Source organism: Oncorhynchus gorbuscha, linkage group LG06 (genome assembly GCF_021184085.1).
Source record: "Oncorhynchus gorbuscha isolate QuinsamMale2020 ecotype Even-year linkage group LG06, OgorEven_v1.0, whole genome shotgun sequence".
Taxonomy (NCBI): Eukaryota; Metazoa; Chordata; class Actinopteri; order Salmoniformes; family Salmonidae; genus Oncorhynchus; species Oncorhynchus gorbuscha.
In genome coordinates this window covers 69,829,830-69,848,201 of record NC_060178.1, presented here as the reverse complement: position 1 = coordinate 69,848,201, position 18,372 = coordinate 69,829,830, and positions in this window count along the sequence as shown.

Here is an 18,372-nt window from a genome sequence, read left to right as displayed (position 1 = left end):
TAGCACTGCACATGGCCTACTAAAGTTATTCACATTGAGAATGATTAGCCAAATTCATGATCATTTCAAATGAATGATATGCCCACTATGATGTAGTGTAGGCTGTATAGTAAAGGTCATTGTGTATTAATGAGGCTTAGAGCAGGTCTACACTGTTGCCTAAGTTGACTTTTACAGCCATTAATACTTAGGCCAGGCACTTTGGAAAAGTAACATTGGAAAACTAAATGGGAATAACTTCATATGCTCCAGGAACACGTATAGTTTATTGAATGAACTGTATGCCGACAACCGATAACGCAGCGTATAGCATTGTGTGTCAGGCCACTGCTACTCATTAGTTGATTAGGTAAATTATCAACTTTTTTGTTTTAACATGCTAATTGACATAGTTTAGTGTAGCTCAGTTGGTAGAGCATGGCGCTTGTAACGCCAGGGTAGTGGGTTCGATTCCCGGGACCACCCATACGTAGAATGTATGCACACATGACTGTAAGTTGCTTTGGATAAAAGCGTCTGCTAAATGGCATATATTATTATTATTATTGTTTTATAAAGCACAATAGTCATATAAGTTTGCAAAAAAACAAACATTCAAAATCAGTATATTTGGTCAAATTATGTGAAATTGTGTTTCTGTTTTGAATTTGTCTACTGTCTGTCACATATAGGCAGGGTGAAACAGGCCTATGGACAACACCTGCCTTTGAGGAGGTTGAAGAGTTATCCACTTGCCCTAATTCACATTTAAAAGGGCTGGATGAAAAGACTTCCTTCTCTTCACAACGGCCCGGTTTATGTTCTGTTTGTGGTTTTATAGAACATGAAACAAGTAATTCCCTCCTCCTGAAATAAATTGGGATTTAATTTGAGAAGGCCCCTAAGCAGTTTTCTAAGACTTCAGTCATATGTTGGGCTCTTGTAAAAGCTGCATTGGACATTAGCCTCAAAGAAAGGCTTTTTAATCCATGACAAGTGCAGCCATAGTAACGATAGCCAGAGCCGTCACTATGGCAGAAAGGTGAAGGGGGACTTTGACAGGATTTATTCTTTTAGTAGCGAGACTATGCCTTTCTTGAGATCCCTCGCTCTGCGTGGAACATTTGAAAAAGGCTGGAGAGATGGGGAATAGGATAAAGGAGGTATATATTAAGCTTTTCTTTTCCTTCACCACTTCATTTCCTTGCAGCCGTGCCTCGCGCCACTGTAATTCATGTAATTGCCGCCTTTAATGAGAATGTTATTATCTGGATCACACTTTACATTGGCAAACAAGGCTGGCCCTCCCTCCACCCGCTTCTTTTTTTAACGCAGCAATGAGACACCCCCCAATTATACAGAGAACAAAACAAGTGGCCTTTCACAAAGCTACTGTGAAGCCCCCGATTGGTAAGGTTTGGAGCAGTCTATATCTGCACAAAGGACGGATTAGATTTAATATAAGCACATCAAAACCCCCATTTTCTTCAATAATTTCCTTGATTATAGAGAATTCTCTCACCACAGTCTTTACTAAATTGTCTTTTCTCCAAAGACAAACTTTCATCTTCTAATAGATGTAGCAAGTCAGTGGACAGACAAACATTGTATTGACCAAGGCTGCCAAGGCTTTGGGAGGGGTAATGAGCAAAAAGAGAAATGTGACACTTCTATGACAGTGAAAGGGCTTATTTTTTGTCTCATCTTAACACACAGCAATTTATCCTTTATAAAATATTATGTATCATGTAATCCTGAGACTTCATATTTCTGCTCCTTTTGTGTTTCAGCAGGAATTGTTGAGGCCTTTAAACCTATAACACCCATCACAGACACAGCGACACAGACGCATGTTAAACAGACATTTTATAATAGTGGTGAACAGCATTGATGTGACTTTATGAGGCGACGCGCAATAAAGCCGGTGTCACCTTAAGAAGTCTGAAGTCGGAATGTTCCTGTGACTGCCTTATTACGGCATTTAAGGCCCCACTAGAATAATTTACACTTCACCCGTGATAGCCCAGTTCGGCTCTGTCTGATTCTTCACAGGACTGAAATATGAAATATTGAAAACAATCAAATAGACTGTCACCAGTGACACATTGTACAGTTACTCTTGAAAGACTGTCATTATTGAAATATATTCAAAGCCATTTCTTTTTTATAGGCAAGTGATTATTCAATGATAAGTTCGTAATCAATTCATTTGACTATTGGGCTTTGGTGAGGACGGAGCCTCGGGGAACCACTACTGGCCACATCTATTCTTTTGCATATCCTATTACTTGTGATGTTGTTTGGGACTGACTGATGTTCTGGTGCCAGACCACATGACTCTTAAAGGTTTCTAACATCAGAAACAGGTTGCCATCCGGATCCAGACAAGTCAGAGAAAGAATTTGACAATATTTTGGACTGAAGTGGCATTTTAGCAGTATTTATTTGAGAGCCTGACTACCAAAACCACAGGCCACAAATAAAGAAGATGGTATAATAGCTTTTGACTGGCCAGCTCGCTCCTGACGTTAAATGAAGTGTCCAGTTGTGAGTTATCGTGGCCAAACGTCATTTGTACAGCCTGAAAAGTGGGGGCATTTTTCTAGCTTGTCACTCCTTGGCTATAGATCATTGTCCTGAATGATGCCTCTGAATGCACAGTTGCCCTAATACGAGCATTTCACTCGCACCCGCAAGAAGGGTTGTAACGGATTAGCCTGTCCATAGGAGGATAATATAGTGTATCCACTGGCACATCCTTAAACACTAGTGCTCTGCTGGTTTCTGGTAACATGTGAAGCAGCAGCTTGCAACATGTCGGCTACACTGCTCAGAACAGAAGGAGGCTGATGTTCTCCCTTTTGGATTAAATGGATTCATCGCACAAATCCTAGTTTCTTGGTCATATATAATGGGCAAAGTCTGTGTTTCACTGATAAATTAAGATGTAAAAAATGGGTGTACCTTGATTTCTAGAGTTTGATATGTTGTTGTGTTACTTCAGGGAAATAACCATATGGAAGTAACATGAAACAGGTTACCGTTATGGTTAGTGTAGCCTGCAATGTATGTCCTATTCACTTACCCTCCTGGTAGAAGATAACTACACTTTAAATTAACAGTTTTGTGGGGATCACTAAATGGTTTGAGTGGAGTGGTCATTGAGTCCGGCTAGGTAAAGAAAGAGTAGTCTGAATTAGACAGTGTTCCTAATGTGGGGGAAGTTGTAGATTAATGAGGGCTCTGCCCTTTGAGTGTATTGATTAAAGCCAATCTTGACTGGAAATGATTTCCCATGCTCCCCTGCTGGTTTCTGTTCTATTCTATCCAATGACTCATGAAGTTTGCCCAAGGGCCTTATCCTATAGACGCTGTCATGCTCTGATTTTTGAAACATCAAACCTTTCCATATAAAAACCATCAACATTCATATAGGCCTTGCAGTTTTTTACATACCAACCACATAACCTGGAATAACTAGTTCTAACGCTATGACCAAGCCCCAACCCTAACCTAGGCTATGCCCCAGCCTCAGCCCCTGCCCTAGTCCCAGACTCAGCCCCAGCCCCTGCCCTAGTCCCAGACTCAGCCCTGTCCAAGCCCCAGCCCTAGTCCCAGCCTCATCCCCAGTCCAGGCTGCTGCAGGCATCGTTAGTCAGGCAATGATGGGAGCGGCCCGGCCTAATAGGAGGCTTGACTGACCCCTGACCTTTGATCGATCCCCTGGCTATGTCCAGCTGGGCCTCCCTAAAGCCAGTGAGCTGGAGAGATGTTTAAAAGCTAACTCTCCGGCCCCTATCCGCTCCCCTACACACTCATTAATTACGTAATTTACCTGTGACAGTGACAAACCTGCTACGCCACACCATAATTTACTATGGTCACTGTATAAACACATAAAATACAGCCAAACCCTGAGCAAGTGTGTGTGTGAGGGGGGCATTCAGATTCACCATGTACAGTATAGGATAATGAGGATGGATGCATCCTCTATAGGGGGGTGTATAGACTGCTTTGTCTGACCCTATTGTTAAGCCATGACTGAGGATCTGTATTTTTTATATGTTTGTGCTGTCAGTTTTTTTCTCATATGGACACGAATGAAACCCAAAGTTTTTCAATGATACATTCATAAAACACCAAATATCCTGTCAAAGTGACAAGTTTAACATTTTGGTCACTGGAATATGAAAGTCATCTTAAATATACCCCAGTGTTTCCTCAGCATGTAATCTTTGTATCTTAAATGTGACATATTATTTCCAGTGCCCCATTGTATAAACCCCTCTCTGTTGTCCTGCTCTTATTTTGTCATAGTAGCTGTATTTCTCTGTATCATTTTCCTGTTTCTCTTCCTTTTCTGGTCAGTTGTTTCTTCATTTCACATTCTTTTTCTTCATAACCTTTCCCTCTTTGGTCTCTGTTGACCATCCTCCTGTCTTCTTTGTGCCTTCTCAAAATACCCCCTCTTTACTTTATTTTTCTTATTGCCTTCATCCTACCCTTCCTTCATCCCCCTCTCTCACTACTTTCTCACTCTATCTATCCTGTGGCTCCTGTCCTGCTCCCATGGTCCCAAGTGTCCTTTTCATCCCTCCCTTACCTTCTTCTTACTGCAACCTCCATCTATCTGTCTTCCTCTCCACAGCTCTCCCCCACAGCAGCATTTCAATGCCAACTAAATCGAGAGGAGTGACCCATAGACATAAAGAAATGGCTTTAAGGCTTTCGAAGTAAACCGAATCTGCTGCAGGTCGCACTGGGGGAAAATAAGCGGGAAATGTAAGTAAGCACAAAATAGTTTTTCATTAATAATCCAAATGACAACAGGCTTCTCTAATGGTGTCGGGGGGTTGTAAAATAATGTTACAAATGTTTTCGCTATTAAAGTGAAATGGAAAGCCAAATATATAACACTGCTGGCAGAAAAGTTGCGTTCTAGGGCCTGGGAATGGATTCCTCTCTGGCATGGGGAGATTGAGGACACAGTTAGGTGCTAGTGATGGTGATGGTGGTGGGAGGGAGAGAGGAGTTAACGTTACAGTCAAGGTCTTTCCAGGGGGGAAAGACGTACAAAATCAATTGATCAATAACTGCCCCCATTTTCCTAAGTGTGTGCAGGTAGGCAGGGCGTCATCTGTTCTTCTTGTGCAATGCTTATTTGAACTTGTGTTTTTACAAATAATCAATGCTCCATTTTGACTGGTTAATAGACAGGCCAATAATAGCACACCTACTCAGAGAGAAGAAAGAGAAAATAAATGAGAGAGGAAGTGAAAGGCACACAAACAACAGAAAATTGATAAGCACCAGGATGTATGGTTTTCGCCCCCACACTCCTTGGAGCCTAAAACAGACCACATCTTTTTCCTTCTCATGAAGTTATTCAGTTTTTATAGTGCCTTTTCCCAAATATTTTTTAAATTTATATTAATGAACTGAGAGGGCGAGGGAGAGAGGGACAGTTACGCTGGGGCCAACATGGAGCGTTCAATTGTCCTTACTGTGTGTATACCTGTGCGCGTGGGTGTGTGTGTGTGTGTGTGTTTGGTCGATTTATGGTACTTCTGAGACAGAATAGTTATTTCTTACAATTAAATGGTTAATTTTCTCCGCTACCACGAGGACTTTGTGATGGATCTCTATACCAGGTAGTGTCAGAGGAAGGTCCAAAATCTTGTCAAAGACTCGAGCGAGCCAAGCCATAGATTGTTCTCTCTGCTAATGCACGGCAAGCAGTACTAATGCACCAAGTCTGGAACCAGCAGAACCCTAAACAGCTTCTACCCCCGAGCCATAAGACTTCTAAACAAGGCCGCTAAATAGCTAATCAAATGGCTACCCGGACTACCTGCATTGACATTTTTCTTGCACTGACTCTATGCGCACACACTGGACTCTACACAGTCACTCCCACATACTTACCCTGACAACACAAAACACACACACACATCATACACCCACACATACATAACATGCACACACAGGCATAATGACGCCAAACACACACACACTCACACATATCCTGTTGCCTAGTCACGTTACCCCTACCTATGTGTACAGTACATAGTTACCTAAATGACCTCGTACCTACTAGAGGTCAACTGATTATGATACAGATTAATCGGTAATTATGACACTTACAACAATACTGAATGAACACTTTTATTAAGTTAATTATTAACTTTATATAAAACAGCAATAGAATCAATTTAGCCTCAAATAAATAATGAAACATGTTCAATTTGGTTTAAATAATGCAAAAGCAAAGTGTTGGAGAAGAAAGTAAAAGTGCAATATGTGCCATGTAAAAAAAGCTAACGTTTAAGTTCCTTGCTCAGAACATGAGAATATATGAAAGCTGGTGGTTCCTTTTAACATGAGTCTTCAATATTCCCAGGTAAGAAGTTTTAGTTGTAGTTATTATAGGAATTATAGGACTATTTATCTCTATACCATTTGTATTTCATATACCTTTGACTATTGGATGTTCTTATAGGCACTTTAGTATTGCCAGTGTAACTGTATAGCTTCCGTCCCTCTACTCGCCTCTACCTGGGCTCAAACCAGGAACAGATCCGGCCCTTGCAGAGCAAGGGGGAACAACTACTTCAAGGTCTCAGAGCAAGTGACGTCACCAATTGAAACGCTATTAGCGCGCACCCCACTAACTAGCTAGAATTTCACATCTGTTACACCAGCCTAATCTCGGGAGTTGATAGGCTGGAAGTCATAAACAGCTCAATGCTTGAAGCACAGCGAAGAGCTGCTGACAAACGCACTAAGTGCTGTTTGAATGAATGCTTACGAGCCTGCTGCTGCCTACCACCGCTCAGTCAGACTGCTCTATCACATCATAGACTTAATTATAACATAATAACACACAGAAATACGAGCTTTAGGTCATTAATATGGTAAAATACGGAAACTATCATTTCAAAAACCAAATTATTATTCTTTCAGTGAAATACGGAACCGTTCCGTATTTTATCTAACAGGTGGTATCCATAAGTCTAAATATTCCTGTTACATTGCACAACCTTCAATGTTATGTCATAATTACGTAAAAGTCTGGCAAACTAGTTCGCAACGAGCCAGGCGGCCCAAACTGTTGCATATACCCTGATTCTGCGTGCAATGAACGCAAGAGAAGTGACACAATTTCTCTAGTTGAATATTGCCTGCTAACCTGGATTTATTTTAAATAAATATGCAGGTTTAAAAAATATACTTCTGTGTATTGATTTTTTAAGAAAGGCATTGATGTTTATGGTTAGGTACATTCGTGCAACGATTGTGCTTTTTTCGCAAATGTGATTTGTTAAATCATCCACCGTTTGGCAAAGTTGCCTGTCTTTGTTAGGAAGAAATAGTCTTCACACAGCTCGCAACGAGCCAGGCAGCCCAAACTGCTGTATATACCCTGACTCTGTTGCACCGAACGCAAGAGAAGTGACACAATTTCCCTAGTTAAAAGAAATTAATGTTATTAACTAAATATGCAGGTTTAAAAATATATACTTGTGAATTGATTTTAAGAAAGGCGTTGATGTTTAAGGTTAGGTACACATTGGTGCAACAACGGTGTTTTTTTAACAGGCACCGTATCGATTGTATGCAATGCAGGACAAGCTAGATAAACTAGTAATATCATCAACCACGTGTAGTTAACTAGTGATTATGTTAAGATTGACTGTTTTTTATAAGATACGTTTAATGCTAGCTAGCACCTTACCTTGGCTCCTTGCTGCACTCTCATAACAGGTAGTCAGCCTGCCACACAGTCTCCTCGTGGAGTGCAATGTAATGTAATCCACCATGATCGGTGTCTAAAAATGCCGATTACTGATTGTTATGAAAACTAGAAATCGGCCTCAAGTAATCGGCCATTCCGATTAATCGATCGACCTCTAGTACCTACACATCGAATTGGTACTGGTACTCCCTATAAACACTATTTATACAAAAGTAAGTGGATACCCCTTCAAATTAGCGGATTCGGCTATAAAATTTAGCAGATGGCCATGCAATCTCCATAGACAAACACTGTCAGTAAAATGGCCTTACTGAAGAGCTCCGTCATAGCATGCCACCTTTCCATCAAGCCAGTTCGTCAAATTTCTGCCCTGCTAGAGCTGCTCCGGTCAACAGTGAGTGCAGTTATTGTGAAGTAGAAACATCTATGAGCAACAATGGCTCAGAAATGGTAGGCCGTCAAGCTCACAGAATGGGACCTGCAGAGTGCTGAAGCACATAACGTGTAAAAATCATCTGTCCTCGGTTGCAACACTCACTACCGAGTACCAAACTGCCTCTGGAAGCAGCGTCAGCACAAGAACTGTTCTTCGGGGCTTCCATGGCCAAGCAGCCACACACAATTCTAAGATCACAATGAACAATGCCAAGCGTCGGCTGGAGTGGTGTAAAGCTCGCCACCATTGGACTCTGGAGCAGTGGAACTATGTTCTCTGGAGTGATGAATCACGCTCCACCATCTAACGAGTCTGGGTTTGGCGGATGCCAGGAGAACACTACCTGTCCGAATGCATAGGGCTCCCGAGTGGCGCAGTGATCTAAGGCACTGCATCTCAATGCTTGAGTCCTCACTATAGACACCCAGGTTGGAATTCAGGCTTTGTCATAACCGGCCGTAATTGGGAGTCCCATAAGGCTGTGCACAATTGGCCCAGTGTCGTCCAGATTTGGCCAGTGTAGGCAGTCATTGTAAATAGGAATTTGTTCTTAACTGACTTGCCTAGTTAAATAAAGGTTAAATAATTATTTATTTTTTATTATTTAAAAATAATTTAAATTGTGCCCACTGTAAAGTTTGGTGGAGATGGAATGATGGTCTGGGGCTGTTTTTCATAATTCGTGCTAGGCCCCCCTTAGTTCCAGTGAAGGGAAATCTTAATGCTACAGCATGCAATGACATTCTAGACAGTTCTGTGTTTCCAACTTTGTAGCAACAGTTTAGGGAAGGCCCTTTCCTCTTTCAGCATGACAATGCCCCCGTACACAAAGTGAGGTTTATACAGAAATGTTTGTCGAGATCATTTTGGAAAAACTTGACTGACCTGCACAGAGCCCTGACCTCAAACCCATCGAACACCTTTGGGATGAATTCGAACGCCGACTGCGAGCCTAATCTCCCAAGATCAGTGCCCGACCTCGCTAATGCTTGTGGCTGAATGGAAGCAAGTCCCCGCAGCAATGTTCCAACATCTAGTGGAAAGTTTCCCAGAAGAGTGGATCCTGTTATAACAGCAAAGGGGGGACCAACTCCATATTAATGCCCATGATTTTGGAATGAGATGTTTGATGAACAGGTGTCCACATACTTTTGGTCATGTAGTGTAAGTATGAGTGTCATAGAGTTGTGATCAAATGTAATTGACCCCAACACTTCTCGAATTAGAGCAGATAAGAAAACCTGGTTCCATTTTAACGTGGAGTGCAGTGCGTGTCTGTTATGTGCCACAGCCTCAGCAAGGCCTAAGCCTTTCTTTGTAGTGAATTTTTATTTTTTTATTTCACCTTTATTTAAACAGGTAGGCTAGTTGAGAACAAGTTCTCATTTACAACTGCGACCTGGCCAAGATTAAGCAAAGCAGTGCGACACAAACAACAACACAGAGACTTTAACCTCCCCACGTCTACCTTTGACTCTTTCCTCTCTGCCTCCTTCTTTCCACTCCTCTCCTCTTTTGACCTCACCCTCTCACCTTCCCCCCCTACTCACAAGGCAGGCAATACGCTCGACCTCATCTTTACTAGATGCTGTTCTTCCACTAACCTCATTGCAACTCCCCTCCAAGTCTCCGACCACTGCCTTGTATCCTTTTCCCTCTCGCTCTCATCCAACACCTCCCACACTGCCCCTACTCGGATGGTATCGCGCCGTCCCAACCTTCGCTCTCTCTCCCCCGCTACTCTCTCCTCTTCCATCCTATCATCTCTTCCCTCCGCTCAAACCTTCTCCCACCTATCTCCTGATTCTGCCTCCTCAACCCTCCTCTCCTCCCTCTCTGCATCCCTTGACTCTCTATGTCCCCTATCCTCCAGGCCGGCTCGGTCCTCCCCTCCCGCTCCGTGGCTCGATGACTCATTGCGAGCTCACAGAACAGGGCTCCGGGCAGCCGAGCGGAAATGGAGGAAAACTCGCCTCCCTGCGGACCTGGCATCCTTTCACTCCCTCCTCTCTACATTTTCCTCCTCTGTCTCTGCTGCTAAAGCCACTTTCTACCACGCTAAATTCCAAGCTTCTGCCTCCAACCCTAGGAAGCTCTTTGCCACCTTCTCCTCCCTCCTGAATCCTCCGCCCCCTCCCCCCTCCTCCCTCTCTGCAGATGACTTCGTCAACCACTTTGAAAAGAAGGTCGACGACATCCGATCCTCGTTTGCTAAGTCAAACGACACCGCTGGTTCTGCTCACACTGCCCTACCCTGTGCTCTGACCTCTTTCTCCCCTCTCTCTCCAGATGAAATCTCGCGTCTTGTGACGGCCGGCCGCCCAACAACCTGCCCGCTTGACCCTATCCCCTCCTCTCTTCTCCAGACCATTTCCGGAGACCTTCTCCCTTACCTCACCTCGCTCATCAACTCATCCCTGACCGTTGGCTACGTCCCTTCCGTCTTCAAGAGAGCGAGAGTTGCACCCCTTCTGAAAAAACCTACACTCGATCCCTCCGATGTCAACAATTACAGACCAGTATCCCTTCTTTCTTTTCTCTCCAAAACTCTTGAACGTGCCGTCCTTGGCCAGCTCTCCCGCTATCTCTCTCTGAATGACCTTCTTGATCCAAATCAGTCAGGTTTCAAGACTAGTCATTCAACTGAGACTGCTCTCCTCTGTATCACGGAGGCGCTCCGCACTGCTAAAGCTAACTCTCTCTCCTCTGCTCTCATCCTTCTAGATCTATCGGCTGCCTTCGATACTGTGAACCATCAGATCCTCCTCTCCACCCTCTCCGAGTTGGGCATCTCCGGCGCGGCCCACGCTTGGATTGCGTCCTACCTGACAGGTCGCTCCTACCAGGTGGCGTGGCGAGAATCTGTCTCCTCACCACGCGCTCTCACCACTGGTGTCCCCCAGGGCTCTGTTCTTGGCCCTCTCCTATTCTCGCTATACACCAAGTCACTTGGCTCTGTCATAACCTCACATGGTCTCTCTTATCATTGCTATGCAGACGACACACAATTGATCTTCTCCTTTCCCCCTTCTGATGACCAGGTGGCGAATCGCATCTCTGCATGTCTGGCAGACATATCAGTGTGGATGACGGATCACCACCTCAAGCTGAACCTCGGCAAGACGGAGCTGCTCTTCCTCCCGGGGAAGGACTGCCCGTTCCATGATCTCGCCATCACGGTTGACAACTCCATTGTGTCCTCCTCCCAGAGCGCCAAGAACCTTGGCGTGATCCTGGACAACACCCTGTCGTTCTCAACTAACATCAAGGTGGTGGCCCGTTCCTGTAGGTTCATGCTCTACAACATCCGCAGAGTACGACCCTGCCTCACACAGGAAGCGGCGCAGGTCCTAATCCAGGCACTTGTCATCTCCCGTCTGGATTACTGCAACTCGCTGTTGGCTGGGCTCCCTGCCTGTGCCATTAAACCCCTTCAACTCATCCAGAACGCCGCAGCCCGTCTGGTGTTCAACCTTCCCAAGTTCTCTCACGTCACCCCGCTCCTCCGTTCTCTCCACTGGCTTCCAGTTGAAGCTCGCATCCGCTACAAGACCATGGTGCTTGCCTACGGAGCTGTGAGGGGAACGGCACCTCAGTACCTCCAGGCTCTGATCAGGCCCTACACCCAAACAAGGGCACTGCGTTCATCCACCTCTGGCCTGCTCGCCTCCCTACCACTGAGGAAGTACAGCTCCCGCTCAGCCCAGTCAAAACTGTTCGCTGCCCTGGCCCCCCAATGGTGGAACAAACTCCCTCACGACGCCAGGACAGCGGAGTCAATCACCACCTTCCGGAGACACCTGAAACCCCACCTCTTTAAGGAATACCTAGGATAGGTTAAGTAATCCCTCTCACCCCACCCCCCCTAGTTTTAGATGCACTATTGTTAAGTGACTGTCCCACTGGATGTCATAAGGTGATTGCACCAATTTGTAAGTCGCTCTGGATAAGAGCGTCTGCTAAATGACTTAAATGTAATGTAATGTTAAATGAGTTACACATGGAATAAACAAGCGTACAGTCAATAACACAATCGAAAAAAAAGAAAGTCTATAGACAGTGTGTGCAAATGGCGTGAGGAGGTAAGGCAATACATAGGCCATAGTAGCAAGTAATTTCAATTTAGCAAATAAACACTGGAGTGATAGATGTGCAAATGATGATGTGCAAGTAGAAATACTGGTGTGCAAAAGAGCAGAAAAGTAAATAAAAACAATATGGCGATGAGGTAGGTAGATTGGATGGACTATTTACAGATGGGCTATGTACAGCTTCAGCGATCGGTTAGCTGCTCGGATAGCTGATGTTTAAAGTTAGTGAGGGAAATATAAGTCTCCAGCTTCAGCGATTTTTGCAATTCGTTCCACTCATTGGCAGCAGAGAACTGGAAGGAAAGGCGGCCAAAGGGGGTGTTGGCTTTGGGGATGACCAGTGAGATATACCTGCTGGAGCGTGTGCTACGGTTGAGTGTTGTTATCGTGACCAGTGAGCTGAGATAAGGTGGAACTTTACCTAGCAAATACTTATAGATGACCTGGAGCCAGTGGGTCTGGCGGCGAATATGTAGCGAGGGCCAGCCGATTAGAGCATACAGGTTGCAGTGGCGGGTGGTATATGGGGCTTTGGTGACAAAACGGATGGCACTGTGATAGACTGCATCCAGTTTGCTGAGTCAGTGTCTCGAGTGGGTACCTACTCCGGTCCTGGCCCTACTACTCAGCTCTGTCTAAAATAACACTTTCCATCCTCCAAGTGATCACATCCTAAATACTCTTTCATTATGCAGTGTCACAGAGAGATAATCTAGCCCAGTGAATCTAGCCCTCGGTACATAGTTTCATTGAGTACATGTCTCATTGGTTTTCTATGTCAAGGCCTGCATAGACAATCACTGTAGTAGATGACTATGAACGTCTTTATGTCAGTTAACTTTGGTCAGATTTTGAAATGGGTGGTGCATTTACATTGTAGCAAGATGAGAAAGTGTGCACTAGTGTTACCAAATTGACTGTGCATAATGAGCTAGTTACTAAGACTCAAGAAGTTCTTCACAATGACTAAAAGGCTAATTACATGCTTGCTAAGTGCTCCATACAATGTTTGCTATTTTGAAGTATTCAGTCTTCTGGCAGATTTTTCACTCGATCAATACACGAATCCTTGGTGTGACTAAAGAGAACTGAACCAAATGGGGCCTATTTTTTTTTACTACACACTCGGTTGAATAGGTCGCTTGGGTCACATTTAGATATTGTTAAGTGGCTTTGAATAGCTCCCTCGATTTCACAGTTCCAAATCACCCGCGATAATCAGCCCATTAAATTGAAACCATTCCCCACATCTGACACACTTTCAGTCGCGGCTCATCTGAATAACAAATCAGGCCTGGAGTGCTGTCTCAAAAATGTACTCCTAGCACCTTTCATTTACCCATATCTCTATGTTTAAAACTACAGATGGGGAGTAAGCCTGGGAGCAGGGGGGAAAAAGGTCCTGTCAAAAGTGCCAGTGCCTTTGTGAAATGACCCGATTTTCTTAATTCATCCCTTAGGAGCGGATAAGTCTATCAATCTGTTAGATTGGAAAGCCATTAGGTACTGTGGTTTATGTGTTTCAAGCTGTTAACTAGAAGCTGATTGATTATTGTTCCTTTGATGGGATATGCTGATCTAATCTCACTGTGCTAGAGTTTGCAATAAATTACACAATTCATTTCCCCCATTTAGAGGGAGAAAATCACACCTTCAGGCATGCCTGTGCTCGAGAGACAAAAGAGCAGGGAACCTATTTTATGGTGTCATTTAGCCAGCAAGCTTTCAGCAATCCCAGCTTCCTCCAACCCCCCCCCCAAACAAAAAAATCGAAGCATAATCAAGGTGTATGTTTAGAAAATTTATTGTTATAATTTCCCCCCATAATCTCTTCCATTTTCGAGCCACAACCACGACATAGATCATCATCTTAAAAGAGAAAATGGATAGCAGTTTAAAATTTATCGGTCTTTGATTCTCAATTATACGTGTTTATGACTTCATCTGTCTTCAGTGACTTCAACCTTTTCCATTATGGTGGAATATTATTTGTACGGAATCCATTAAATTCACAAGGCAGGACTCTAATAGTGGGGCTGCAGCAATTTGCAGAGGGAAAAGTTTTTGAAAGGTTGGCTTTAGGAAAAGCGCAGCTGTTATGACACTAGAAATTGCTTTATTGATGGGCTGCTCTGCTGCCTGTGCATTTGGCCATTTGTTACTCTGCCCATATCTATATCTCAGCCTGACACTGATAAGAACCTTTCTTTTGCCCATATCAGATTACTGGGTTGTAATGACACGTTGAGGCAGGTTGGGTGAGGGTGTGTAAAATCCAGGGCTCAGTGGTGATTCTGGCCGTTTTGGAGGAGGAGGACGGGAAGCCTATAGGAGCCTGCACAATTCTGTCAGAGTTGCTCATAATGGTGAAATACAGCTACATCACTCTGACTGTGTCCATCAGAAACCAATAGAGGTCATCATCTCTGTGGAGAAACGATAAAGGGAAAGAGGAGGTGATAAAGGGAGAGAAGGAGAGAACATAGAGATAAAGGGGTGGAATGTCCTGTTTTTGAAAAGTGTTTTTATTATTTATAATATGACGCCACATAGTAACCTCATAGAACTACCACAAATACTTGAAATGTCTTTGAGTCTGAGTGAGAGCCCCAGATGATCTCAGGACTGCAACATCCACCACAAGCCTTGTCAGTAGAGAACAAGGCCACAACTATACAAATCCACAATACATCCACCTCAGACCCACACCACAGCATCCATAAGCAGGCCAAAGCTAAGGTCGAGTACAATAGATTAACTTAACATGGACTGGACAACATGTCATTTTTACATAGGAAGTGCTACGTTTTTCCTTCACTAAGTAGGGTCCCCATCGTACCAATGCATGTTTAAAGCCTCCTCAACCTTCTGAATGACATTGAGATCCCAGCTCAGTCCATTGGCTGTAACCTGGTGCAGACACCTTTCTCCTAATCATGCTTTAACTCAGGCCTCACCCCATCACTCACCAATCAATACCTGCAAAATCCCAATTAAGGCTTCCCGGTTCATCGAGGGGCCACCAATTGCTTAACAAGTTAAATGCAATGCTTAAATCCAGGCAATCTCAGTGACATTTAGTAGTTTAATGGTTTGTTCAAACGGGCAAGGCCATTAAAAGAAAAAGAGGGACACGTGATCGTCAGGTTACACTGACCGTTACTACCAAGATCATGTGCTGCTGAATATCTTTAACTTTATTGAACAACTGGGGTGAAGGTGCTCAGAAACGTAGTCTCTAAATGGAGAATGTGATACAGCAGTGTCCCATTATTACTTTGACCTGACTCTTCTCTGACATTGTGCCGTGTCTTCAGTGGTGAAAAAGTACTTGATTGTCATACTTGAGTAAAAGTAATGATATCTTAATAGAAAATGACTCAAGTAAAAGTGAAAGTCACCCAGTAAAATACTACTTGAGTAAGTCTAAAAGTATTTGGTTTTAAATATAATTTACGTAAGTATCAAAAGTAAATGGAATTGCTAAAATGTACTTAAGTATCAAAAGTAACAGTACAAATTATTTCATATTCCTTATATTAAGCAAACCAGATGGCACAATTGTATCTATTTTTTATTGACAGATAGCCATGGGCACACCAACATACAGAAATAATTTCGAAACACAGCATTTGTGTTTAGTGGGTCTGTCAGATCAGCGGCAGGGGATGACCAGGGATGTTCTCTTGATAAGTGTGTGAATTGGACCATTGTCAAAATGTAACATGTACTTTTTGGGTGTAAGGGAAATGTATGGAGTAAAAAGTACATTATTGTCTTTTGGAATGTAGTGAAGTAAAAGTTGGCAAAAAAAAAATAGTAAAGTAAAGACCCCCCCCCCCCAAATAAAAATGACTTAAGTAGGTCTTCAAATTATTTTTTACTTAAGTACTTTGCGTGTGTTATCCATAGTCTAGGTAGTAGTTACAAAGCCATGTGGCATAAGGTTTGCAAAACAGTCTAGAAACCAATCAAGGAACATATCATCATCACCATCATTTTGGAAGGGCTGTTCGGGCCGGGACTAGTCAGAGATATTACCCTTTTTCAAGGTCTATATAGCAAATGCTCTGGCAAACCAACAACCAGCAAAATAAGCAGAAACCTGAAAACACTATCCACCTGGAAGTGAGTGAGTAATGTCTAGTCTGAAGCTAATTTTAAAGCCAAGAAGAAAAATTAATTACTATGTTATATTTTACTTTATAAGGACTGACTGCTAAGTTAAGGGTACCAAGCTTGCTAGGACAGAACAGATCAGATAAATTAGCACTGATGTGTGAAGTGAGAGGTGTCAAAGCCCTTGAGCCCAACAATGGCAGGAGAGTTTCACAGCCTCCCCCACCCAAAAGCAGAGGCCTTTTAAGCCCCCTCCATCTGTGCAGACGTCATTACAATACAGTACCCCATGGATTCATCTCTAATTTGAACTGATATGCAGCCAGGACACTTCAATTGTAAATTACCTCAAAAATAAACAATATTGTTGCTTTGATCACATCAGAAGATATTCTCCTCGCAATCTCCAAATACAACAGCCACATGACAACTTTGTTTGGGTGTCGTAAAAGACCATTCACTGAAACGGAAGAGATATCTAGCTAATGACTTCCTTTTCCACGTGGGAAAAAAACGGTGGGCAGAGACTTGCTAGCTACATTAACTAGCTAGCTGGGATTTTCTACATGGATTCTGACTCCAGAAAAAAAAGCTTCTCCCAAGGTGGTGTGACACCTACTCCCGTTTCCTGCTGCACTTGAATTCCACCTGGCAATCTGTCTGCCCTGGCCTGTCTCCCCCTGTCCGGTACAGGTAGGCCCACCACACTTTCCCCTCTCTCCCGAGCTTTCGCTCGCCTCCAGCACACACGCACTGTTGGGGCGAGTAACTCTGAACATACAATGGCTAGCCCCAAGCCGTTGCTTTATGCTATTTGCCTCATGACGGTAGGCCATCTTTGTTAATAAGAATTTGTTCTTAACTGATTTGCCTGGTTACGTTTTTTTTTTTTATAAATAGAAAATGACTCCTGCTTGCTTTGTTGACTATGAACTTGCTTGTTTACCCAACCATGGGACATACTATGTTTGTTCCCACACTCAGGACTCTGACTCTCTATTTGTTACACAGACGTTTGGCCTCCCAAATTAGAAACAAGTGCACTTAGGCTACCCGGAAGGCCAAAGTTAGTTACTTTAAGGAGCAGTTCTCTCTCTGTGGGTCTAACCCCAAGAAGTTCTGGAAAAAGGATAAAGACCTGGAGAATTAACCCTCCTCCTCACAGTGGCCTATGTCCCTTAATGTTGATGATGTGGTTGTTACTGACAAGGAGCACAAGGCTGAGATCTTTAATCACTACTTCATTAAGTCAGGATTCATATTTGACTCAGCGATGCCTACTTGCCCATCCATCATTTCCTCATCTCCCACCACCTCTAATGCGACTGTCCCTGATGTTCCTCCCTCCTTTTCCCTGCACCGCTACAAAGTTTCTCCCTGCAGGCAGTTACTGAGTCTGAGGTGCTAAAGGAGCTCCTTAAATTTGACTCCAAAAAACCATCTGGGTCAGATTTTAGACCCTTTCTTCTGTAAGGTTTCTGCCCCTATTATCGCCAAGACTATCTCTGACCTTATTAACCTGTCTTTCCTCTCAGGGGAGGTTCCCATTGCTTGGAAGGCAGCCATGCCGCCGCGTCCTGTATTTTAAGTGGGAGATCAAGCTGATCCTAACTTATCCGACAAGTTCTATTTTGCCCTGTTTATCAAATGTGTTGGAAGAACTTGTCAATAATCAACTGACTGGCTTTCGTGATGTCTATACTATTCTCTATGGCACATATGTCAGAGTCAAGGCCCGCGGGCCACATCCGGCCCGCGAGAAGGTTTTTTACGGCCCCTGGGATGATCTTGATTTATTATTAGAACCGGCCCGCAGACCGCAGCAAGCCGGCAGCCCGCAGATCTTTTACACGCACCAATACTACATTTCCCACAATGCAACGGTGACGCACCGAGCAGTAGGCTGCTTCATTTCAATATTTATTGGCACAGCAGTTGTCAGCATCACAGTAAAATTAACTTTCAGATACCCATCAAAAATGGCAAAACGG